The sequence below is a fragment of the Oncorhynchus nerka genome, linkage group LG12 (genome assembly GCF_034236695.1).
Source record: "Oncorhynchus nerka isolate Pitt River linkage group LG12, Oner_Uvic_2.0, whole genome shotgun sequence".
Lineage (NCBI taxonomy): Eukaryota > Metazoa > Chordata > Actinopteri > Salmoniformes > Salmonidae > Oncorhynchus > Oncorhynchus nerka.
In genome coordinates this window covers 10089367-10114366 of record NC_088407.1, presented here as the reverse complement: position 1 = coordinate 10114366, position 25000 = coordinate 10089367, and the positions used below count along the sequence as shown (strand labels likewise).

The following is a 25000-nucleotide window of genomic DNA, read 5'->3' as shown; positions in this document are numbered from 1 at the left end:
GAGGTAAAGACAGAGAGAGAGAGGCAGAAGTGTGAGAGGAGAGGTAAAGACAGAGAGAGAGAGGCAGAAGTGTGAGAGGAGAGGTAAAGACAGAGAGAGAGAGGCAGAAGTGTGAGAGGAGAGGTAAAGACAGAGAGAGAGAGGCAGAAGTGTGAGAGGAGAGCGAGAGAGAGAGAGAGAGAGAGATTCAAAACATTTCAAGCAGACAACCTAAGAAAATTAACGACAATGACAAATGGTTTGATGAAGGATGCAAAAACCTAAGAAGGAAATTGAAAAACCTGTCCGACCAATTTAGTTTTTAAATTTTTCCTTTATTTAACTAGGCAAGTCAGTTAAGAACAATTTCTTATTTACAATGATGGCCTAGGAACAGTGGGTTAACTGCCTTGTTCAGGGGCAGAACGACAGATTTGTACCTTGCCAGCTCGGGGGTTTGAACTGAGCCTGAGTCTACGACATCAATGTGGTGAATCACTAAAACAATGCAGACATACACTATGGAAAAAGATGGAACAGCGCGTCAGAAATCAGCTCAATGTCATTGGAGAATCTGTAGAATTGAACCACTTCTCGTAAAATGTGTTTTAAACAAACAGCAACACAAAGAGGTTGTATTGATATCGGGAAGCTTCAGGGTTTAATAAACATTATAAACAATAAACAAAACAAGAAACACAAACAGCAACACAAAGAGGTTGTATTGATATCGGGAAGCTTCAGGGTTTAATAAACATTATAAACAATAAACAAAACAAGAAACACAAACAGCAACACAAAGAGGTTGTATTGATATCGGGAAGCTTCAGGGTTTAATAAACATTATAAACAATAAACAAAACAAGAAACACAAACAGCAACACAAAGAGGTTGTATTGATATCGGGAAGCTTCAGGGTTTAATAAACATTATAAACAATAAACAAAACAAGAAACACAAACAGCAACACAAAGAGGTTGTATTGATATCGGGAAGCTTCAGGGTTTAATAAACATTATAAACAATAAACAAAACAAGAAACACAAACAACAACACAAAGAGGTTGTATTGATATCGGGAAGCTTCAGGGTTTAATAAACATTATAAACAATAAACAAAACAAGAAACACAAACAACAACACAAAGAGGTTGTATTGATATCAAGCTTCAGGGTTTAATAAACATTATAAACAATAAACAAAACAAGAAACACAAACACAACACAATGAGGTTGTATTGATATCGGGAAGCTTCAGGGTTTAATAAACATTATAAACAATAAACAAAACAAGAAACACAAACAACAACACAAAGAGGTTGTATTGATATCGGGAAGCTTCAGGGTTTAATAAACATTATAAACAATAAACAAAACAAGAAACACAAACAACAACACAAAGAGGTTGTATTGATATCGGGAAGCTTCAGGGTTTAATAAACATTATAAACAATAAACAAAACAAGAACACAAACAACAACACAAAGAGGTTGTATTGATATCGGGAAGCTTCAGGGTTTAATAAACATTATAAACAAGAAACAAAACAAGAAACACAAACAGCAACACAAAGAGGTTGTATTGATATCGGGAAGCTTCAGGGTTATTGTTTAATAAACATTATAAACAATAAACAAAACAAGAAACACAAACAGCAACACAAAGAGGTTGTATTGATATCGGGAAGCTTCAGGGTTTAATAAACATTATAAACAATAAACAAAACAAGAAACACAAACAGCAACACAAAGAGGTTGTATTGATAATCGGGAAGCTTCAGGGTTATTGTTTAATAAACATTATAAACAATAAACAAAACAAGAAACACAAACAGCAACACAAAGAGGTTGTATTGATATCGGGAAGCTTCAGGGTTTAATAAACATTATAAACAATAAACAAAACAAGAAACACAAACAACAACACAAAGAGGTTGTATTGATATCGGAAGCTTCAGGGTTTTGGCTCTGTAAACAAAAACAATAAACAAAACAAGAAACACAAACAGCAACACAAAGAGGTTGTATTGATATCGGGAAGCTTCAGGGTTTAATAAAGCTTCAGGGTTTAATAAACACAATAAACAATAAACAAAACAAGAAACACAAACAACAACACAAAGAGGTTGTATTGATATCGGGAAGCTTCAGGGTTTAATAAACATTATAAACAATAAACAAAACAAGAAACACAAACAGCAACACAAAGAGGTTGTATTGATATCGGGAAGCTTCAGGGTTTAATAAACATTATAAACAATAAACAAAACAAGAAACACAAACAACAACACAAAGAGGTTGTATTGATATCGGGAAGCTTCAGGGTTTAATAAACATTATAAACAATAAACAAAACAAGAAACACAAACAGCAACACAAAGAGGTTGTATTGATAAAGCTTCGGGTTTAATTTAAACAGATAAACAGGGTTGTATTGTAGTTTTTGGGTTATTGTTTAATAAACATTATAAACAATAAACAAAACAAGAAACACAAACAGCAACACAAAGAGGTTGTATTGATATCGGGAAGCTTCAGGGTTATTGTTTAATAAACATTATAAACAATAAACAAATCAAGAAACACAAACAGCAACATCGGTATGATGACTCAACTAAGGGTTGTTTTTGTTTTGTTTTATGTGTCGGGGGTAATGTGTTCTGGTGTTGGAGCCGGAGCTACCTGGGAGGCCTCAGCTGGGTGAACAGGTTCCCATGCCTCAACCAAGTCAACCGGGGAGGTCTCAGCCGGCTCATCAGGCCCTGACTCCTCTGCCGGTTTCGTCAGGTTTCTGGTCCACTCCTGATCCCCGGGATCGTCCCTGTGGTTGGCGTCCTGCGGTTGGAGCCGGCGAGCACCCCATGGGGAGGGGGACATACTAAATGCATGCTCTCTCATCAGCGCTCTCGAGTCGTCATTCTCCCGCGCCTTAGCAGAAAATCATCCGCTCCTGATCCCCTTGGGATTGTCATCCTGGCTGGCGCCGTGCGTCGGGGAGACAGACAGACAGACAGACAGACAGACAGACAGACAGACAGACAGACAGACAGACAGACAGACAGACAGACAGACAGACAGACAGACAGACAGACAGACACACAGACAGACACACAGACACACAGACAGACACACAGACAGACAGACAGGCAGGGTCACGTGTGCTCCCTCTCCGGCCTCTAGGTCACCAGGCACACACCTGTCACCAGCATTACGGTGACAATGACACTCACCTGGACTCCATCGTCTCCTTGGTTACCTTTCTATGTCCCTTTGGTTTCTTCGCCAGACGTCATTGTTTCTGTTCCTGTATCATGTCGTTGTTCGTGTTTCTTATTTTATATGATGTTTTCATTCATTTATTTAAATGAATTCACTCCCTGAACTTGCTTCCCGTCTCTCAGCGCACATTGTTACAGAGTTATCTATCCAAACTGGATGGATAAAACACTTCTCCAATCTGTTTTGGCTCTGTAACAAACAACATACAGCAAAAACATATAGATGATCAATTACAAATCTCAGACTATCAGAACCCATTGGATTCTCCAATTACATTAAATGAACTACAGGACAAAATGCAAACCCTCCAACCCAAAAAGGCCTGTGGTGTTGATGGTATCCTCAACACAATGAAGTAATAAAATATACAGTCCGCAAACTACAATTGGGTATACTTAATCTCTTAACTTCTTAAGGTATAGGGGGCAGCATTTTCACTTTTGGATAAATAGCGTGCCCAATTTCAACTTCCTGCTACTCATGCCAAGTTATATAAGATATGCAGGTCTCTGTCTGTTCAGTGAGTTCTCATTGGGAAACAATATTTCTTAGGCACTTGTTTGTAGTTCCTACTGCTTCCACTGGATGTCACCAGTCTTTGAAATTTGTTTGAGGTTATTCCTTTTTGCAATGAAGAAGTACGGCCATCGAGGAACCGGGTAACACTGTTGAGAGTTGCGCCAGACTTGAAAAGGCTTCCTGTCTTCCTGTATTTAACACAGATAGAACCGTCTTCAATTTGATCGATTATTAATGTTTAAAAATACCTAAAGTTGTATTACAAAAAGTAGTTTGAAATGTTTTGGCAAAGTTTACAGGCAACTTTTGAAATATTTTGTAGTGATGTTGCGCAAATTGGAAGCTGTTTTTTTCTGGATCAAAAGCGCCAAATAAATTGATATTTTGGATATATATGGACATATAATCGAACAAAAGGACCAATTGTGATGTTTATGGGACATATTGGAGTGCCAACAAAAGAAGCTCGTCAAAGGTAAGGCATGTTTCATATTTTATTTCTGCGTTTTGTGTAGCGCCTGCAGGGTTGAAATATGCTGCTCTCTTTGTTCACTGTTGTGCTATCATCAGATAATAGCTTCTTATGCTTTCACCGAAAAGCCTTTTTAGAATCTGACATGTTGGCTGGATTCACAACGAGTGGAGCTTTAATTTAGTATCTTACATGTGTGATTTAATGAAAGTTAGATTTTTATATAATTTTATTTGAATTTGCCGCGCTGCATTTTCCCTGGATTTTGGCCAAGTGAGACGCTAGCGTCTCCTATCCTAGAGAGGTTAAACATCATCCTCAGCTCTGGCATCTTCCCCAATATTTGGAACCAAGGACTGATCACCCCAATCCACAAAAGTGGAGAGACATTTTAACCCAATAAATGCAGTGGTATATGCATCAACAGCAACCTTGAGAAAATCCTCTGCATTATCATTAACAGCAACCTTGAGAAAATCCTCTGCATTATCATTAACAGCAACCTTGAGAAAATCCTCTGCATTATCATTAACAGCAACCTTGAGAAAATCCTCTGCATTATCATTAACAGCAACCTTGAGAAAATCACCTGCATTATCATTAACAGCAACCTTGAGAAAATCGCCTGCATTATCATTAACAGCAACCTTGAGAAAATCGCCTGCATTATCGTCAACAGCAACCTTGAGAAAATACTCTACATTATCGTCAACAGCAACCTTGAGAAAATCCTCTACATTATCATTAACAGAAACCTTGAGAAAATTCTCTGCATTACCATTAACAGCAGAATTGTACATTTCCTCAGTGAAAACAATGCACACCCTAATTGACAACCAAACAAAGGGAAACTTTGTTAATTTCTAAAAAGCTTTCGACTCCGTTTGGAATGAGGGTCTGCTATACAAATTGATGGAAAGTGGTGTTGGGGGAAAAACATACAATATTATGAAATTCAAGTACACAAACAACAAGTGTGCGGTTAAAATTGGAGAAAAAACTAATTTCTTTCCACAGAGTTGGGGGGTGAGTCAGGGATGTAGCTTAAGCCCCACCCTCTTGAACAAATATATCAACGAATTGGTGAGGGCACTAGAACAGTCTGCAGCACCCAGCCTCACCCTACTAGAATCAGAAGTCAAATTTCCCCTGTTTGCTGATGATCTGGTGCTTCTGTCCCCAACCAAGGAGGGCCTACAGCAGCACCTAGATCTTCTGCACAGATTCTGCCAGACCTGGGCCCTGCCAGACCTGGGCCCTGACAGTAAATCTCAGTAAGACCAAAATAATGTGTTCCAAACAAGGTCCAGTCACCAGGACCACAAATATACATTCCATCTAGACACCGTTGCCTTAGAGCACACAAAAAACTATACATACCTCGGCCTAAACATCAGCGTCACAGGTAACTTCCACAAAGATGTGAACGAGCTGAGAGACAAGGCAAGAAGGGCATTCTATGCCATCAAAAGGAACATAAATTTCAACATACCAATTAGGATCTGGCTAAAATTACTTGAATCAGTGATAGAACCCATTGTCCTTTATGGTTGTGAGGTTGGGGTCCGCTCACCAACCAAGAATTCACAAAATGGGACAACATCAAATGAGACAAAAAAGTTCCTCAGTGTACAATGTAAAACACCAAATAATGTGTACAGAGCAGAATTAGGCCGATACCCGCTAATTATCAAAATGCTGAAGAGCAGTTAAATTCCACAACAACCTAAAAGGAAGTGATTCCCAAACCTCCCATAACAAAGCCATCACCCACTTAGAAATTAACTTGGAGAAGAGTCCCCTAAGCAAGTGATAGATCGATACAATGATACATTGATAGAATGATAGATTGATATAGTGGCAATGTGATAGAGTGGTAATGTGATGAAGTGGTAATGTAATATAGTGATAGAATGATAGTGATAGAGTGATAATGTAATATAGTGGTAATGTAATATAGTGGCAATGTAATATAGTGGTAATGTAATATAGTGGCAATGTAATATAGTGGTAATGTAATATAGTGGTAATGTAATATAGTGGTAATGTAATATAGTGGCAATGTAATATAGTGGTAATGTAATAGATTGGTAATGTAATATAGTGGTAATGTGATATAGTGGTAATGTAATATAGTGGTAATGTAATATATTGGTAATGTAATATAGTGGTAATGTGATAGAGCGATAATGTAATATAGTGGTAATGTAATATAGTGGCAGTGTAATATAGTGGTAATGCAATATAGTGGTAATGTAATATAGTGGTAATGTGATATAGTGGTAATGTAATATAGTGGTAATGTAATAGATTGGTAATGTAATATAGTGGTAATGTGATAGAGTGATAATGTAATATAGTGGTAATGTAATATAGTGGTAATGTAATATAGTGGTAATGTAATATAGTGGTAATGTAATATAGTGGCAATGTAATATAGTGGTAATGTAATAGATTGGTAATGTAATATAGTGGTAATGTGATAGATTGGTAATGTAATATAGTGGTAATGTCATATAGTGGTAATGATATATAGTGGTAATGTAATAGAGTGGCAATGTAATATAGTGGTAATGTAATAGAGTGGTAATGTGATATACAGAGGTAATGTAATAGAGTGGTAATGTGATATAGTGGTAATGTAATAGAGGTGTAATGTGATATAGTGGTAATGTGATATAGTGATAGAGTGCCAATGTAATAGAGTGGTAATGTAATATAGTGGTAATGTGATAGAGTGATAATGTAATATAGTGGTAATGTAATATAGTGGCAATGTAATATAGTGGCAATGTAATATAGTGGTAATGTAATAGAGTGGCAATGTAATATAGTGGTAATGTAATAGAGTGGTAATGTGATATACAGTGGTAATGTAATAGAGTGGTAATGTAATATAGTGATATAATGATAATATAGTGGTAATGATATATAGTGGTAATGTAATATAGTTGTGATGTAATATAGTGGTAACGTAATATAGTGATAATGTGATATAGTGGTAATGTAATATAGTGATAGAGTGCCAATGTAATAGAGTGGTAATGTAATATAGTGGTAAGGTAATATAGTGGTAATGTAATATAGTGATATAGTGGTAATGTAATATAGTGGTAATGTAATATAGTGGCAATGTAATATAGTGGTAATGTAATAGATTGGTAATGTAATATAGTGGTAATGTGATAGAGTGGTAATGTAATATAGTGGTAATGTCATATAGTGGTAATGATATATAGTGGTAATGTAATAGAGTGGCAATGTAATATAGTGGTAATGTAATAGAGTGGCAATGTAATATAGTGGTAATGTAATAGAGTGGTAATGTGATATACAGTGGTAATGTAATAGAGTGGTAATGTAATATAGTGGTAACGTAATATAGTGGTAATGATATATAGTGGTAATGTAATATAGTTGTGATGTAATATAGTGGTAATGTAATAGAGTGGTAATGTGATATAGTGGTAATGTAATAGAGTGATAATGTGATATAGTGGTAATGTAATATAGTGATAGAGTGCCAATGTAATAGAGTGGTAATGTAATATAGTGGTAATGCAATATAGCGATATAGTGGTAATGTAATAGAGTATTATTGATAATGTAATAGAGTAATAGAGTGGTAATGTAATAGAGTATCAGTGATCATGTAATATAGTGATATAGCGGTAATGTAATATAGTGGTAACGTGGTATAGTGGTAATGTAATATAGTGATAGAGTAGTGATAGAGTGGTAATGTGATATAGTGATAATGTAATATAGTGGTAATGTGATATAGTGATAATGTAATATAGTATTAGTGATACTGTGATATAGTGGTAATGTAATAGAGTGGTAATGTAATATAGTGATAGAGTGGTAATGTAATACCGTGGTAATGTAATATAGTGGTAATGTAATACAGCATTAGTGATAATGTAATATTGTTATAGAGTGGTAATGTAATATAGTGGTAATGTAATATAGTATTAGTGATCATGTAATATAGTGATAGAGGGGTAGTGATAGTGATAGAATGATAGTGATAGAATGATAGTGATATAGTGGTAATGTAATATAGTGGTAATGTAATATAGTGGTAATGTAATATAGTGGTAATGTGATAGAGTGGTAATGTAATGGAGTGATATAGTGATAGACTGATAGTGATAGAATGATAGTGATAGAATGATAGTGATGCAGTGATAGAATGATAGTGATGGAGTGATAGAATGATAGTGATATAGTGATAGACTGATAGTGATAGAATGATAGTGATGCAGTGATAGAATGATAGTGATGGAGTGATAGAATGATAGTGATAGAATGATAGTGATAGAATGGTAGTGATAGAATGATAGTGATGGAATGATAGTGATAGAATGATAGTGATAGAATGATAGTGATGGAGTGATATAATGATAGTGATGGAGTGTTATAATGATAGTGATAGAGTGATATAATGATAGTGATGGAATGATAGTGATAGAATGATAGTGATAGAATGATAGTGATGGAGTGTTATAATGATAGTGATAGAGTGTTATAATGATAGTGATGTAGTGTTATAATGATAGTGATGGAGTGTTATAATGATAGTGATGGAGTGTTATAATGATAGTGATGGAGTGTTATAATGATAGTGATGGAGTGTTATAATGATAGTGATGGAGTGTTATAATGATAGTGATGTAGTGTTATAATGATAGTGATGGAGTGATATAATGATAGTGAGTAATAATGTAATACGGTGATAGAGTGATGGAGTAATAATGTTATAATGTATCTAGTGTTATAATGTATCTAGTGTTATAATGACTGGTAGTATCTAGTGTTATAATGTATCTAGTGTCATGATGCATCTAGTGTTATAATGACTGGTGCTATCTAGTGTTCTAATCTATCTAGCCTATTGAAATGGTAGTTAATTGATTTAATGTCACTGATAGTCAGTGTTAACCAGGCTTTGCATGAACACACACACACACACACACACACACACACACACACACACACACACACACACACACACACACACACACACACACACACACACACACACACACACAGAACACGCACACACACAGAATACGCACACATATACAGAACACACACACACACACAGAACACACACATGGGCCTGCCACCCTGACCCAGTAAACAAACCTGTCATTCATCTAGAGAAATGGAGTCTGTTTTCATGTACGTTTGTACATATGCTGCCAGAGTTTAAGGTTATCTCTGTTTTGTTGTGTGTGTGTGTGTGTGTGTGTGTGTGTGTGTGTGTGTGTATTTTATTTCACGCTGCCAGGTGTGCGAGGTGTGTGTGTCAACATGCGTGTGTGTCTGTTTGTCTTGTTCCCAGCCACGGCCCAGTTGTTTAGACCCAAGGGATGAAGGGAACGAGACACAGATGGAGTGAGCGAGACGGAGAGGAGAGGAGAGGGGGGAAAGACAGATTACCTGACATCCCTTTATTCAGACTCTAATCACGGTACAGAGAGGAGAGGAGACGGAGAGGAGAGGAGAGGAGAGGAGAGGGGGGAAAGACAGATTACCTGACATCCCACCATTCAGACTCTAATCACCGTACAGAGAGGAGAGGAGAGGAGAGGAGAGGGGGGAAAGACAGATTACCTGACATCCCACCATTCAGACTCTAATCACCGTACAGAGAGGAGAGGAGACGGAGAGGAGAGGAGAGGAGAGGAGGGAAAGACAGATTACCTGACATCCCTCTATTCAGACTCTAATCACGGTACAGAGAGGAGAGGAGAGGAGAGGAGAGGAGGAGAGGAGAGGAGAGGAGAGGAGAGGAGAGGAGAGGAGAGGAGAGGAGAGGAGAGGAGAGGAGAGGAGGGAAAGACAGATTACCTGACATCCCTCTATTCAGACTCTAATCACGGTACAGAGAGGAGAGGAGACGGAGAGGAGAGGAGAGGTGGGAAAAACAGATTACCTGACATCCCTCTATTCAGACTCTAATCACGGTACAGAGAGGAGAGGAGACGGAGGAGAGGAGAGAGAGAGGAGAGGAGAGGAGAGGAGAGGAGAGGAGAGGAGAGGAGGAGGAGAGGAGAGGAGAGGAGAGGAGAGGAGAGGAGAGAGGAGAGGAGAGGAGAGGAGAGGAGAGGGGGGAAAGACAGAATACCTGACATCCCTCTATTCAGACTCTAATCACGGTACAGAGAGGAGAGGAGACAGAGAGGAGAGGAGAGGTGAGGAGAGGGGGAAAGACAGATTACCTGACATCCCTCTATTCAGACTCTAATCACGGTACAGAGAGGGAGAGGAGACGGAGAGGAGAGGAGAGGAGAGAGAGGAGAGGAGAGGAGAGGAGAGGAGAGGAGAGGAGAGGAGAGGAGAGGAGAGGAGAGGAGAGGAGAGGAGAGGGAAAAGACAGATTACCTGACATCCCTCTATTCAGACTCTAATCACGGTACAGAGAGGAGAGGAGACGGAGAGGAGAGGAGAGGAGAGGGGGAGAAAGACAGATTACCTGACATCCCTCTATTCAGACTCTAATCACGGTACAGAGGAGAGGGAGACGGTCAGAGAGGAGAGGAGACGGAGAGGAGAGGAGAGGAGAGGAGAGGAGAGGAGAGGAGAGGAGAGGGAGAGGAGAGGAGAGGAGAGGAGAGGAGAGGAGAGGAGAGGAGAGGAGAGGAGAGGAGACAGGACATCCCTCTATTCAGAGGGAGAGGAGAGGAGAGGAGAGGGGGAAAGACAGATTACCTGACATCCCTCTATTCAGACTCTAATCACGGTACAGAGAGGAGAGGAGACGGAGAGGAGAGGAGAGGAGAGGAGAGGGGGAAAGACAGATTACCTGACATCCCTCTATTCAGACTCTAATCACGGTACAGAGAGGAGAGGAGACGGAGAGGAGAGGAGAGGAGGAGAGGAGAGGAGAGGAGAGGAGAGGAGAGGAGAGGAGAGGAGAGGAGAGGAGAGGAGAGAGAGGAGGAGAGAGACTCTAATCACGGTACAGAGAGGAGAGGAGAGAGGGGAAAGAAAGAGATTACCTGACATCCCTCTATTCAGACTCTAATCACGGTACAGAGAGGAGAGACGGAGAGAGGAGAGAGAGAGGAGAGGGGAGGGAGAGGAGAGGAGAGGAGAGGAGAGAGAGGAGAGGAGAGGAGAGGGAGAAAGACAGATTACCTGACGGAGAGGAGAGGAGAGAGGAGAGGAGAGGAGAGGAGAGGGGGGGAAAGACAGATTACCTGACATCCCTCTATTCAGACTCTAATCACGGTACAGAGAGGAGAGGAGACGGAGAGGAGGAGAGGAGAGGAGAGGAGAGGGGGAAAGACAGATTACCTGACATCCCTCTATTCAGACTCTAATCACGGTACAGAGAGGAGAGGAGACGGAGAGGGAGAGGAGAGGAGAGGAGAGGAGAGGAGAGGAGAGGAGAGGAGAGGAGAGGAGAGGAGAGGAGAGGAGAGGAGAGGAGAGGAGAGGAGAGGAGAGGGGGGGGAAAGACAGATTACCTGACATCCCTCTATTCAGACTCTAATCACGGTACAGAGAGGAGAGGGAGAGAGGAGGAGGGGAGACAGAGAGACTCTAATCACGGTACAGAGAGGAGAGGAGAGGAGAGGAGAGGAGGAGAGGAGAGGAGAGGAGGAGGAGAGGAGAGGAGAGGAGAGGAGAGGAGAGGAGAGGAGAGGAGAGGAGAGGAGAGGAGAGAGGGTTCTTGTAGTCTTTAATAGTTGATTCTAACAGGACAGAGAGGAGAGGAGAGGAGAGGAGGAGAGGAGAGGAGAGGAGAGGAGAGGAGAGGAGAGGAGAGGAGAGAGAGGAGAGGAGAGGAGAGGAGAGGAGAGGGGGAGAGGTAAGTGATCACGTAAACTTCCGACTTCAACTCTATATGTTTTTGCTGTTTGTTATTTGTTATAGAGCCAAAAAGATTGGAGAAGTGGTTTATCCATACATCTCCGTTTTGGATAGATAGCTCTCCATGTTGTTGTTTGTTATTGTTATAGAGGAGAAGTGGTTTATCCATACATCTCCGTTTTGGATAGATAGCTCTCCATGTTGTTGTTTGTTATTGTTATAGAGGAGAAGTGGTTTATCCATACATCTCCGTTTTGGAAAGATAGCTCTCCATGTTGTTGTTTGTTATTGTTATAGAGGAGAAGTGGTTTATCCATACATCTCCGTTTTGGATAGATAGCTCTCCATGTTGTTGTTTGTTATTGTTATAGAGGAGAAGTGGTTTATCCATACATCTCCGTTTTGGATAGATAGCTCTCCATGTTGTTGTTTGTTATTGTTATAGAGGAGAAGTGGTTTATCCATACATCTCCGTTTTGGATAGATAGCTCTCCATGTTGTTGTTTGTTATTGTTATAGAGGAGAAGTGGTTTATCCATACATCTCCGTTTTGGATAGATAGCTCTCCATGTTGTTGTTTGTTTTTCCTAGAAGTGGTTAGAATCTATGGATACTTCATTTACATTGAGCTGATTTCTGAAGTGCTGTTCCTTCTTTTTGAACATTTGGTCCAGAAGTTGTCCGTAGTGTATTTCTGTATTTGTTTAAGCGATTCACCCCCAAAAAACAAAGTGTAGGCTCAGGTTTTCTGGGTCTCTATGTTTTAGGTTCTTCAATTTCTTTCTTAGATTTTTTCATTCCTCATCAAACCATTTGTCATTGTTGTTACGTTTCTTTCTGCTTGAAATGTTTTGATTTGAAGTTGGGAAGTTGAGAGCTCAAATATACTTTTTTAGGTTTTCTATTACCAAGTTTCCACCTTCGCTATTACAGTGAAAACAATGGAACGTTTTGTCCAGGAAATTGTCTAGAAGGAATTGAATTTGTTGTTGCCTAATATTTTTTGGGTCAATTTCCACACGACTCTCCTTCCATCTATGGCGTTTCTAAATATTATTCAGTTCCTTCGGCTTCGAATCCTCATGATTGAGTATTGCTCTGTTCAAGTAGAGTGTGGTTTTGCTGCATCAGTCGGTGGACAGACTGTGAAGGCTCTGAGAGACTCTGGGTTGAGGTCAGTGATAAAGTAGTCTACAGTACTGCTGCCAAGAGATGAGATATAGGTGTACCTACCATAGGAGTCCCCTGGAAGCCTACCATTGACATGTACATACCCAGCATGCAACAGAGCTGCAGGAGTTGTGACCCCTATTTGTTGGTTATGCTGTCATAGTTGGTTATGTTGTCCTGGTCGGTTATGTTGTCGTAGTTGGTTATGTTGTCATAGTCGGTTATGTTGTCAAAGTCGGTTATGTTGTCATAGTCGGTTATGTTGTCATAGTCGGTTATGTTGTCGTAGTTGGTTATGTTGTCATAGTTGGTTATGTTGTCATAGTCGGTTATGTTGTCATAGTTGGTTATGACGTCGTAGTTGGTTATGTTGTCATAGTTGGTTATGTTGTCATAGTTGGTTATGTTGTCATAGTTGGTTATGTTGTCATAGTCGGTTATGTTGTCATAGTCGGTTATGTTGTCATAGTCGGTTATGTTGTCATAGTCGGTTATGTTGTCATAGTCGGTTATGTTGTCATAGTTGGTTATGTTGTCATAGTTGGTTATGTTGTCATAGTTGCGCCACTCTAAATACATGTTATGACACTTCTCTTGACACTGCCTTAGTGGTATTTAAACCTCTCTCCCGGGGATCGCCAGCCGTTCCATGTAGTTGAACTATTCCACATCTAGCACACCTGATTCAATGTGTCAACGAATCATCAAGCCCTTGATTATTACTTGAATCAGATGAACTAGTTTACAAGATGGTGCCGATGGAGATGGCAGTATCGTGACTAAGAAAACTTTGCAGTATTTTATACGTTATTAGCTCAGGAAATGTGTTGTGAAGAACTATTGAATAGTAGAGTGACAGTAACACAGCAGAACAACTAGCATTACGGCTAGGAATATGACTTCCCTGGAGCACTCTCTTCCCAGAGTAATTTAACTTATTCCAGAGGCCGACCCAAAACGTCGCCGGCAGAGGAGAGGCACTCGAGGGGACCTGCTGGTTTGACCTCTGGTTTGACCTCACTAATGTTCAGTCTTTAGATAATAAAGTTGATTAAAAGGATTTCAGACATTGGGTCCTGTAACATACTTTGTTTCACGGCTCCCTCAGGATACTCTGTCGGAGTCAGTAATTCAGGATTCGCAATACATTGCGCAGACAGGAATAAATATCTCTAAGTAGACGGGGGTGTGTGTTTCATGATTAATGGTGTAATTCTAGGATCATACAGGAACTCAAGTCAATTTGTTCACCCGACCTCACAATTAAATGCTGACCAAGTTATCTCCCAAGAAAATTCTCCTCCATCATCGCCATGGCCTTTTACATCGCACCTCAAGCCAAAACCTCAAAGAACCTCCCTGGACTTTATGTGAACTGGAAACAACATATCCTGAGGATGTATTTATTGTAGCTGGGGATTTTAACAAAGCAAATCTCAGGCTGCCAAAATTCTGTCAACATATTGATTGTCCTACTAGCGCTACCAAGACTCTCCACCATTGCTTTTCAAACTTACAAGGCCCTCCCCTGCCTTCCTTTCGGCAAATCTGATCACGATTCCATCTTGCTCCTCCCGTCCTATAGGCAGACACTCAAACAGGAAGTGCCCGTGCTTCGTACTATTCAACGCTGGTCTGACAAATCAGAATCCACGCTTCAGATTTGATCATGTTGGACTGGGATATGTTCTTTGTATCGTGCGAAAAAATAATCTAGACGCATACACGGATACGGTGCCTGAGTTCGTAAGGAAGATGTAGTCCCCACTGTGACTATTAAAAACCTACCCTAACCAGAAACTGTGGAAAGATGGTAGCATTGTTGCGAAACTGAAAGCGCAAACCACTTCAGTTAACAATGGCAATGCCACTGACAGAATATATAAATAGTTATTCACTCCACAAGGCAAGTCCCCAGAGCAGCATGTGCAGACCAGCTGGCTGGTCCCTCCCTATCCCAGTCTGCTGTCCCCACATGCTTCAAGATGGCCACCATTGTTCCTGTACCCAGGAAGGCATATGGTAACTGGACTAAATGACTATTGGCCAGTAGCACTCACCTCTGTCATCATGAAGTACTTTGAGAGAATAGTCTAGGATCATATCACCTCCACCTTACCTGACACCCTAGGCCCACTTCAATTTGCTTACCGCCCCAATAGATTAACAGACGATGCAATCGACATCACTCTGCACACTGCACTATCCCATCTGGACAAGAGGAATACCTATGTAAGAATGCTGTTTATTGACTATAGCTCAGCATTCAACAACATAGTACCCTCCAAGTTCATCAGTAAGCTTGAGGCCCTGGGTCTAAACCCCGCCTGTGCAACTGGGTCCTGGACTTCCTGACGGGACGCCCCCAGGTGGTGAACGTAGGAAACAACACCTCCACTCCGCTGATCCTCCACACTGGGGCCCCACAAGGGTGCGTGCTTCATCCCCGTGGTCTTCATCCCCGTAGTCTTCATCCCCGTAGGCTTCATCCCCGTGGTCTTCATCCGAGTAGTCTTCATCCCTGTGGTCTTCATCCCCGTGGTCTTCATCCGAGTAGTCTTCATCCCCGTCTTCATCCCCGTGGTCTTCATCCGAGTAGTCTTCATCCCCGTAGTCTTCATCCCCATGGTCTTCATCCCTGTAGTCTTCATCCTTGTGGTCTTCATCCCTATGGTCTTCATCCCCGTAGTCTTCATCCCCGTGGTCTTCATCCCCGTAGTCTTCATCCCCGTAGTCTTCATCCCCGTGGTCTTCATCTCCGTAGACTTCATCCCCGTGGTCTTCATCCCCGTGGTCTTCATCCCCGTAGTCTTCATCCCCGTGGTCTTCATCTCCGTAGACTTCATCCCCGTGGTCTTCATCCCCGTAGTCTTCATCCCCGTGGTCTTCATCCCTGTGGTGTTCATCCCTGTAGTCTTCATCCCCGTAGTCTTCATCCCCGTAGTCCTCATCCCCGTAGGCTTCATCCCCGTGGTCTTCATCCCCGTGGTCTTAATCCCCGTGGTCTTCATCCCCGTGGTCTTAATCCCCGCGGTCTTCATCCCCGTGGTCTTCATCCCGTGGTCTTCATCCCCGTAGTCTTCATCCCCGTGGTCTTCATCCCCGTGGTCTTCATCCCCGTGGTCTTAATCCCCGTGGTCTTCATCCCCGTGGTCTTCATGCCCGTGGTCTTCATCCCCGTGGTCTTCATCCCAGTGGTCTTCATGCCCGTGGTCTTAATCCCCGTGGTCTTCATCCCCGTGGTCTTCATCCCCGTGGTCTTCATCCCTGTGCCTTTGCACGCCGTAATTTGGGCTTAATAAAAAAACAATATTTACATACCTGAGTCTGTCTCCCGAATCATTTATACAAATTTGATTTGATTAGATTTTTCTTGGTTATGTTGTCATAGTTGTGTCTAGGGGGGTATATGGGGGAGGGGATGCTGTCACCTCCAGGTAGGTGTTTGTCCCCCTGTGTGCTGAGGGTGTCAGGTTCTTGTCCAGTTCTGGCATTTAGGTCTCCACAGAGGAGTACATGTCCCTGAGCCTGGAAATGGTTGATCCCTCCCCCCTCCAGGATGGAGAAGCTGTCTTTATTCAAGTTTGGGATTCTAGGGGGGGTGTAGGTAGCACGCAGGAGGATATTTTTCTCTTATGAGATTATTTTATTTTGTTTTTCTTCCAAATGTAAATTGTTCCTGTTTAGACTAATTTAATAGAGTGGGTTAGGTCTGCTCTATACCAAATTAGCATAGAGTCTCTTCCCTGTTTAACACCTGGTAGTTTGGTGGATGAGACTACCAGCTCTGTGTAACCTAGACGGCAACCAGTGGGTCCGTCTTCTCCCTCTCTCTCTCTCTCTCTCTCTATCTCTCTCTATCCAACTGTCTCTCTCTCTCTCTATCTCTCTCTATCCAACTGTCTCTCTCTCTCTCTCTATCCAACTGTCTCTCTCTCTCTCGCTCTCTCTCTATCCAACTGTCTCTCTCTCTCTCTCTCTCTCTCTCTCTCTCTCTCTCTCTCTCTCTATCCAACTGTCACTCTCTCTCTCTATATCCAACTGTCTCTCTCTCTATCCAACTGTCTCTCTCTCTATCCATCTGTCTGTCTGTCTGTCTGTCTGTCTGTCTGTCTGTCTGTCTGTCTGTCTGTCTGTCTGTCTGTTTGTCTGTCTGTCTGTCTCACACACATGCAGACACACACATAGACACACATGTATGCACCCCACACTCATATAAGGGGAGGCAGGCTAAGGCCTTATTGAACACTTGAATAACGATGACATTGATTTGTTTGATACTGTCAGTTCAAATGAGCAATGCTGTGTGTGTGTGTGTGTGTGTGTGTGTGTGTGTGTGTGTGTGTGTGTGTGTGTGTGTGTGTGTGTGTGTGTGTGTGTGTGTGTGTGTGTGTGTGTGTGTGCAGACATGCATGGATGCACACACACAAACAGACACAAAGACACACAGACACGCAGACACACACTGATGACTCAAACTCACTCAGGACATATTTATTTGGTCACAAAAATAGAAAGAGAGAGAGATAGAGTGGAAAGAGCGAGAGAGAGGGATAAAAAGAGAGAGAGAGAGGTAGAGAGGAAAGAGCGAGAGAGAGAGAGAGAGGGAGAGAGAGAAGGGCAACCAGTGAAGAACACACACCATTGTAAATACAACCCATATTTATGCTTATTTATTTTATCTTGTGTCCTTTAACCATTTGTACATTGTTAAAACACTGTATATATATAATATGACATTTGTAATGTCTTTATTGTTTTGAAACTTATCTATGTGTAATGCTTACTGTTAATTTTTATTGTTTATTTCACTTTATATATTCACTTTATATATTATCTAACTCACTTGCTTTGGCAATGTTAACACATGTTTCCCATGCCAATAAAGCCCCTTGAATTGAGAGAGAGAGAGAGGGGAGAAGAGAGAGGGAGGGAAGAGGGAGAGAAGGGAGAGAGAAAGAGAGGAGAGAGAGAGAGAGAGGGAGAGGGACAGAGGAGAGAGAGAGAGAGAGAGAGAGAGAGATAGAGGGAGAGAGAGAGAGAGAGAGGGAGAGGACAGAGGGACAGTAGGAGAGAGAGAGAGAGAAAATTGAGAGAGAGACACAGAGGGACAGTAGGAGAGAGAGAGAGAGATTTTGAGAGAGAGAGAGAGAGAGAGAGAGATTAGATTAACATTGTAGGAGAGAGACTGAGGATAGAGAGAGAGAGAGAGAGAGAGAGAGAGACACAGAGGGACAGTAGGAGAGAGAGAGAGAGAGAGAGAGAGAGAGAGAGAGAGAGAGAGAGAGAGAGAGAGAGAGAGAGACAGAGGGACAGTAGAGGGACAGAGGAGAGAGAGAGAGAGAGAGAGAGAGAGAGAGACACAGAGGGACAGTAGGAGAGAGAGAGAGAGAGAGAGAGAGAGAGAGAGAGAGAGACACAGAGGGACAGTAGGAGAGAGAGAGAGAGAGAGAGAGAGAGAGAGAGAGAGAGAGAGAGACACAGAGGGACAGTAGGAGAGAGAGAGAGAGAGAGAGAGAGAGAGAGAGAGACACAGAGGGACAGTAGGAGAGAGAGAGAGAGAGAGAGAGAGAGAGAGACACACAGAGGGACAGTAGGAGAGAGAGAGAGAGAGAGAGAGAGAGAGAGAGACACACAGAGGGACAGTAGGAGAGAGAGAGAGAGAGAGAGAGAGAGAGAGAGAGAGAGAGACAGAGGGACAGTAGGAGAGAGAGAGAGAGAGAGAGAGAGAGAGAGAGAGAGAGAGAGAGACAGAGGGACAGTAGGAGAGAGAGAGAGAGAGAGAGAGAGAGAGAGAGAGAGACACACAGAGGGACAGTAGGAGAGAGAGAGAGGACCAATGCTACAGTTTTACAGTTTGACCCTCTCATCCATTGGGTTGGGGTTAATTCATTTTCCATACTGTATAACAGTTAGTCCCTCTGTCTACCACCATGCACTCTCCTCTATATGCAGATAGCTAGCTAGCAGAGAGTAGACCAAACATTCTTGAATATACAGCCATTACACCATAGACTACTAGAATATAATATATTATCTGTGGTGTGATTATACCGTGACGTAGCCCTTTCCCTGTCCTGATCAAAGCGCCCTCTAGTGGCATCATGGGTGGAATGTTATTACATTTTAAAATAATTTCATACTTAAAAGAATAAATTTTAAAAATTATCCAGTGCTTCTCTGTCAAACATTTGTGTTGTTTTTCAGTCTTCTGTGGTGTATATAAAGTTTAATATTGGATTGCAAACTCAAAAATGTAATACGTTTCTGACATGGTACAGGTGTCTTCTGTTTTTAAGCCCATAACTATGTGTGTGAGGTGGATACTTTAGTTTCAAAGTAGATTTGTTTAAGACGACCAAGGAGTATAACTCAGTGTGACCCTGATTTAGCCCACTGCAGTAACAGCTTTAATGTGACCCTGATTTAGCCCACTGCAGTAACAGCTTTAATGTGACCCTGATTTAGCCCACTGCAGTAACAGGTTCTGTGACCCTGATTTAGCCCACTGCAGTAACAGGTTCTGTGACCCTGATTTAGCCCACTGTAGTAACAGGTTCTGTGACCCTGATTTAGCCCACTGCAGTAACAGGTTCTGTGACCCTGATTTAGCCCACTGTAGTAACAGGTTTAATGTGACCCTGATTTAGCCCACTGTAGTAACAGGTTCTGTTACCCTGATTTAGCCCACTGCAGTAACAGGTTTAATGTGACCCTGATTTAGCCCACTGCAGTAACAGGTTTAATGTGACCCTGATTTAGCCCACTGCAGTAACAGGTTTAATGTGACCCTGATTTAGCCCACTGCAGCAACAGGTTTAATGTGACCCTGATTTAGCCCACTGTAGTAACAGGTTTAATGTGACCCTGATTTAGCCCACTGTAGTAACAGGTTCTGTTACCCTGATTTAGCCCACTGCAGTAACAGGTTCTGTGACCCTGATTTAGCCCACTGTAGTAACAGGTTTAATGTGACCCTGATTTAGCCCACTGCAGTAACAGGTTCTGTGACCCTGATTTAGCCCACTGCAGTAACAGGTTCTGTGACCCTGATTTAGCCCACTGTAGTAACAGGTTTAATGTGACCCTGATTTAGCCCACTGCAGTAACAGGTTTAATGTGACCCTGATTTAGCCCACTGCAGTAACAGGTTCTGTGACCCTGATTTAGCCCACTGTAGTAACAGGTTTAATGTGACCCTGATTTAGCCCACTGCAGTAACAGGTTCTGTGACCCTGATTTAGCCCACTGCAGTAACAGGTTTAATGTGACCCTGATTTAGCCCACTGCAGTAACAGGTTTAATGTGACCCTGATTTAGCCCACTGTAGTAACAGGTTCTGTTACCCTGATTTAGCCCACTGCAGTAACAGGTTCTGTTACCCTGATTTAGCCCACTGTACTAACAGGTTTAATGTGACCCTGATTTAGCCCACTGCAGTAACAGGTTTAATGTGACCCTGGTTTAGCCCACTGTAGTAACAGGTTCTGTGACCCTGATTTAGCCCACTGCAGTAACAGGTTCTGTGACCCTGATTTAGCCCACTGCAGTAACAGGTTTAATGTGACCCTGATTTAGCCCACTGCAGTAACAGGTTTAATGTGACCCTGATTTAGCCCACTGCAGTAACAGGTTCTGTGACCCTGATTTAGCCCACTGCAGTCACAGGTTTAATGTGACCCTGATTTAGCCCACTGCAGTAACAGGTTCTGTGACCCTGATTTAGCCCACTGCAGTAACAGGTTTAATGTGACCCTGATTTAGCCCACTGTAGTAACAGGTTTAATGTGACCCTGATTTAGCCCACTGCAGTAACAGGTTCTGTGACCCTGATTTAGCCCACTGCAGTAACAGGTTCTGTGACCCTGATTTAGCCCACTGCAGTAACAGGTTTAATGTGACCCTGATTTAGCCCACTGCAGTAACAGGTTTAATGTGACCCTGATTTAGCCCACTGCAGTAACAGGTTTAATGTGACCCTGATTTAGCCCACTGCAGTAACAGGTTTAATGTGACCCTGATTTAGCCCACTGCAGTAACAGCTTTAATGTGACCCTGATTTAGCCCACTGCAGTAACAGGTTCTGTGACCCTGATTTAGCCCACTGCAGTAACAGGTTCTGTGACCCTGATTTAGCCCACTGCAGTAACAGGTTCTGTGACCCTGATTTAGCCCACTGCAGTAACAGGTTCTGTGACCCTGATTTAGCCCACTGTAGTAACAGCTTTAATGTGACCCTGATTTAGCCCACTGCAGTAACAGGTTTAATGTGACCCTGATTTAGCCCACTGTAGTAACAGGTTCTGTGACCCTGATTTAGCCCACTGCAGTAACAGGTTCTGTGACCCTGATTTAGCCCACTGCAGTAACAGGTTCTGTGACCCTGATTTAGCCCACTGCAGTAACAGGTTCTGTGACCCTGATTTAGCCCACTGCAGTAACAGGTTCTGTGACCCTGATTTAGCCCACTGTAGTAACAGGTTCTGTGACCCTGATTTAGCCCAGACAACTCAACTCACCGTCATTATTTTACACATACAGGAAGTAGAGCTATGAATGTATCGTATGCTACCTAGCAGTCTCCCAACCGCTATTCCGCTATTCTTGCCTTTCTTTCTCGCTCTCGATTCCTCCTCATTAACTCAGACTCAGCAGATTAACTCATTAACCCAGACTCAGCAGTAACTCATTAACTCAGACTCAGCAGATTAACTCATTAACCCAGACTCAGCAGTAACTCATTAACTCAGACTCAGCAGATTAACTCATTAACCCAGACTCAGCAGTAACTCATTAACTCAGACTCAGCAGTAACTCATTAACCCAGACTCAGCAGATTAACTCATTAACTCAGACTCAGCAGTAACTCATTAACCCAGACTCAGCAGATTAACTCATTAACTCAGACTCAGCAGTAACTCATTAACCCAGACTCAGCAGATTAACTCATTAACTCAGACTCAGCAGTAACTCTTTAACCCAGACTCAGCAGTAACTCATTAACCCAGACTCAGCAGTAACTCATTAACCCAGACTCAGCAGGCTAACTCATTAACCCAGACTCAGCAGATTAACTCATTAACTCAGACTCAGCATTAACTCATTAACCCAGACTCAGCAGTATCTCATTAACACAGACTCAGCAGATTAACTCATTAACCCAGACTCAGCAGTAACTCATTAACCCAGACTCAGCAGTAACTCATTAACCCAGACTCAGCAGTATCTCATGAACCCAGACACAGCAGATTAACTCATTAACCCAGACTCAGCAGTAACTCATTAACCCAGACTCAGCAGTAACTCATTAACCCAGACTCAGCAGTAACTCATTAACCCAGACTCAGCAGATTAACTCATTAACTCAGACTCAGCAGTAACTCATTAACTCAGACTCAGCAGTAACTCATCAACCCAGACTCAGCAGGCTAACTCATTAACTCAGACTCAGCAGATTAACTCATTAACCCAGACTCAGCAGTAACTCATTAACCCAGACTCAGCAGATTAACTCATTAACCCAGACTCAGCAGTAACTCATTAACTCAGACTCAGCAGTAACTCATTAACCCAGACTCAGCCGATTAACTCATTAACCCAGACTCAGCAGTAACTCATTAACTCAGACTCAGCAGTAACTCATTAACCCAGACTCATTAGATTAACTCATTAACCCAGACTCAGCAGTAACTCATTAACTCAGACTCATTAGATTAACTCATTAACTCAGACTCATTAGATTAACTCATTAACCCAGACTCAGCAGTAACTCATTAACTCAGACTCAGCAGTAACTCATTAACCCAGACTCAGCAGGCTAACTCATTAACTCAGACTCAGCAGTAACTCATTAACTCAGACTCAGCAGTAACTCATTAACCCAGACTCAGCAGTAACTCATTAACTCAGACTCAGCAGTAACTCATTAACCCAGACTCATTAGATTAACTCATTAACCCAGACTCAGCAGTAACTCATTAACCCAGACTCAGCAGTAACTCATTAACTCAGACTCAGCAGTAACTCATTAACTCAGACTCAGCAGATTAACTCATTAACCCAGACTCAGCAGATTAACTCATTAACCCAGACTCAGCAGTAACTCATTAACTCAGACTCAGCAGTAACTCATTAACCCAGACTCATTAGATTAACTCATTAACCCAGACTCAGCAGTAACTCATTAACTCAGACTCAGCAGTAACTCATTAACCCAGACTCAGCAGTAACTCATTAACTCAGACTCAGCAGTAACTCATTAACCCAGACTCAGCAGTAACTCATTAACCCAGACTCAGCAGTAACTCATTAACTCAGACTCAGCAGTAACTCATTAACCCGGACTCAGCAGGCTAACTCATTAACTCAGACTCAGCAGTAACTCATTAACTCAGACTCAGCAGTAACTCATTAACCCAGACTCAGCAGTAACTCATTAACCCAGACTCAGCAGTAACTCATCAACCCAGACTCAGCAGGCTAACTCATTAACTCAGACTCAGCAGGCTAACTCATTAACTCAGACTCAGCAGTAACTCATCAACCCAGACTCAGCAGTAACTCATTAACCCAGACTCAGCAGTAACTCATTAACCCAGACTCAGCAGGCTAACTCATTAACTCAGACTCAGCAGTAACTCATTAACCCAGACTCAGCAGTAACTCATTAACCCAGTCTCAGCAGTAACTCATTAACTCAGACTCAGCAGTAACTCATTAACCCAGACTCATTAGATTAACTCATTAACCCAGACTCAGCAGTAACTCATTAACTCAGACTCAGCAGTAACTCATTAACCCAGACTCAGCAGTAACTCATTAACCCAGACTCAGCAGTAACTCATTAACCCAGACTCAGCAGTAACTCATTAACCCAGACTCAGCAGTAACTCATTAACTCAGACTCAGCAGTAACTCATTAACCCAGACTCATTAGATTAACTCATTAACCCAGACTCAGCAGTAACTCATTAACTCAGACTCAGCAGTAACTCATTAACCCAGACTCAGCAGTAACTCATTAACCCAGACTCATTAGATTAACTCATTAACCCGACTCAGCAGTAACTCATTAACTCAGACTCAGCAGGCTAACTCATTAACTCAGACTCAGCAGTAACTCATTAACTCAGACTCAGCAGATTAACTCATTAACCCAGACTCAGTAGTAACTCATCAACCCAGACTCAGCAGGCTAACTCATTAACTCAGACTCAGCAGTAACTCATCAACCCAGACTCAGCAGTAACTCATTAACCCCGACTCAGCAGTATCTCATTAACCCAGACTCAGCAGGCTAACTCATTAACTCAGACTCAGCAGTAACTCTTTAACCCAGACTCAGCAGTAACTCATTAACCCAGACTCAGCAGTAACTCATTAACCCAGACTCAGCAGTAACTCATTAACTCAGACTCAGCAGTAACTCATTAACCCAGACTCAGCAGTAACTCATTAACCCAGACTCAGCAGTAACTCATTAACCCAGACTCAGCAGTAACTCATTAACCCAGACTCAGCAGTAACTCATTAACCCAGTCTCAGCAGTAACTCATTAACCCAGACTCATTAGATTAACTCATTAACCCAGACTCAGCAGTAACTCATTAACCCAGACTCAGCAGTAACTCATTAACCCAGACTCAGACTTCAAATGTCATATTATATCTATTTACAGTGTTGTAAATGACGTGAAAGTAGTTCATGTGCAAAAGGAAAAACAAACAAATATGGGTTGTGTTTACAATGGTTTTTCTT

The 25000-nt window shown here is 41.9% G+C and overlaps 1 protein-coding gene and 1 pseudogene across 1 annotated transcript in view; one reads left to right on the top strand and one right to left on the bottom strand.

Annotated features, from left to right (window-relative positions):
* LOC115123827 (leucine-rich repeat and fibronectin type-III domain-containing protein 2-like) overlaps positions 1-16299 on the bottom strand; it is a 98543-nt pseudogene extending 82244 nt beyond the window's left edge.
* The window catches only part of LOC115124437 (pyruvate carboxylase, mitochondrial-like), a 671386-nt gene that overhangs the window by 521095 nt on the left and 125291 nt on the right, over positions 1-25000 (top strand). The window lies entirely within an intron of this gene.